This window comes from Mirounga angustirostris, unplaced genomic scaffold, assembly GCF_029215605.1.
Source record: "Mirounga angustirostris isolate CCGP_5_RB_7025 unplaced genomic scaffold, mMirAng1.0.hap1 SCAF_8, whole genome shotgun sequence".
In the NCBI taxonomy this organism is placed as follows: domain Eukaryota; kingdom Metazoa; phylum Chordata; class Mammalia; order Carnivora; family Phocidae; genus Mirounga; species Mirounga angustirostris.
The window spans coordinates 108,928,421-108,930,917 of NW_026991716.1; the positions used below are offsets into that span (position 1 = coordinate 108,928,421).

At 38.4% G+C, this 2,497-nt stretch overlaps 1 non-coding gene across 1 annotated transcript; it reads left to right on the top strand.

Annotated features, from left to right (window-relative positions):
* Nucleotides 1-1,710: 1,710 nt before the first annotated feature.
* Nucleotides 1,711-1,816, top strand: LOC123838042 (U6 spliceosomal RNA). Its single transcript, XR_006789382.1, has one exon. It is a non-coding gene; the product is annotated as a U6 spliceosomal RNA (small nuclear RNA).
* Nucleotides 1,817-2,497: the final 681 nt, after the last annotated feature.

Here is a 2,497-nt window from a genome sequence, read left to right on the forward strand (position 1 = left end):
ATAGAAGTCCAAGTTCTCTACTTAGCCTCTGTTGATGGCCAGTGATGGTGAAGGAAGGAGCTGTCCCATTATTGCTCGGTCAAGTGTGGGAGTTTAGGCTCCCCCCTAGGTCTTTGCTGATACCATCCTGGTTGGGAGAGGGAGGGGGCACCTTATTACTGCTATTCACCTGTATTCTACTGATGTTGTGGCAAGGTAGTCATGTTACCCTTGAGCAATGGTGAAAAGTCCCAACTTGACTAGTCTCCAGTACTACCCAAGGGGGAAGGGATAGAGTTTTTTGTTACCACAGCATGAGCGTGAAATACCAGACTTCTTATGAGGTCTTCATTGACTGTGAGGGTGTACTCTCATTACTACTGAGTGGTAAGGGTCCTGCCTCTCCAGTAGGTTCTGATACCTCCCCAACAATGAGAGGATGAGATTCCTTCTTACTGCTAGTTGTGGATGAAATTCTGGGCTCAGGATGGTCTTCTCCGACACCACCCTGACAGCAGGATTTAGAATGCTACATTATGTCCCTGCAAGAGTAAAAGTCTAGGCTGTCTACTTGACAGTTGCTGAGGGGGGGTGGGGAACGGAGGCTGCAGTTTTTATCTGTGCTGTTTGGCTTGGAGCAGATTGGTTATTGTCTAAAATTTTTTTTGCTAGGATACCCTTTTTCTTGTCTTTTGGTTAGAGAAAGTAGGTTTTTTTGGAGGATTTTTGGTTTTCTCCCTCTTGTCTGTGCTTATTGGTGTTTCTGAGTTGCTGCCTTCTCTAGTATCTAGTCTAGGATTGAAATGGAAAAGAGTAAACCCAGGGTACTCATCACTGTTCTTATTTGTTTTTTGGTCTCAAGTTTCTAGCTAGTCTGCTGTTTTCTCTCTACTTTTCAGAGACTCATATATGGATATATGTTTATATCCATATATCTGGACTTTATCATATGCTATGTACATCCATCCTAGTGACCTAATCCTCTGTGTAATTTATTTAATTTCTTTAGAGAAAAATCTCTAGTCCCACACTTTTTTTTCTGGGATAGTTTTGGGGAATGGACTGTCCCACACATAGATCACCTGTTAATCATTTTGTTATTGCCCTATCTTACTCTCTTCTTCCATTGTGCATGGCTGTCTGGACTCAGGAGAAACCCTAGAGTTCTGCCTGGGCAGGTTAGCTGAAGCATCTTCTCTTGTTACCTGTGTCTTCTTTGGCTCTACCTCAACACTCTGCATCTAAAAGTTTCCTGACTCTCTTGAATATCTGTATCTTTTCAATTTTGGCTTATATCCTTTTATACTTTATTATTTTAATGGAGTCTAAGGAGGGAAATTGTGTGTGTGTGTGGTGTCAGTCTTGAACAGAAAGCTTCAGGAATTCTTTCATTTATGTTGAATGTAATACTTATAAAGCATTAATGTGCCAAGATTTCAACATCTTATTTGCAATATAAATACACATTTTAATATAAAATTATGTTTAATATAAAGATAAATTATAGATAAATATTAAGATTTTCCATGAGAATGTGTAAGTTTGAAAAAACATGCAACTAGAATATATAATTCATGCTGAAGTGTTCTATAAATACATGTAATATGAAAATCTTATTTTTCCCTTGACTTCACTTTAAGAGCTAGATTAGGGAATTTTGGATCCAGGACAACTAGAACTAATATATTCCAAGTTAATATTTAAGTTATTTAAAAAATGAGGTTTTCCCTTGTGCTTGCTTTGGGAGTACATATACTAAAATTGGAAGAATACAGAGAAGATTAGCATGGCCTCACTCAAGGGTGACATGCAAATTCATGATTCCTCCCATTTTTTAAAAAATGAGATTTTCCCATCTTTTCTATTTCTTATATTGTGACAAATGATCATCATAATGAGGTTAGGCCCACTACCACTTCCTGAAAAGACTTTCAAATAATTGACTTATTTTTACATTCTTTCTATTAATTAGGCTTCTATATGCAATTTTTCTACCTCACCCTAACCTTTAAGTATGAAAACTAGGAGAGTGGGCTGATGAAGCTTCTCCAATTGAAGGGCAAAATAGGATTCTAACTGGGTGTTTGGAAAAGCTTGGTGGTTTTTGCCCCCATCATTGCAGACCATGATATTGCTAACCAGCAGGAAAATACAAGACCAAAAGAGGTGTGTGTAGTCTGGGAAGTGGGGTGGGATGAGGGGAGTTGGTAGAGGTATGAGTCAGTAGAGGTAGTAATAGCGTCTATGTGGCTTTAGCATCTCTTCTGGGAAGTTTTTTGTTACAGGTAGAAATTTTACTATGTTGGTAAACAATTATAACTCGAACATGTTCCTGAGAGTTAGAGGTTGAAGAAAGCCAGAATCAAGACACAATGTAGAGGAATAGTAGGAGAAATTTATTGGCTTGTCTTCTGTATTTTGAAGGAGTTATATGCCACCCATCCCTCACACCTGAATTAGAAAAGATGAAGAGAATCTAGGGTATGAGTTCCAGCAGAGGTGGGGAAAAAAGACTAAG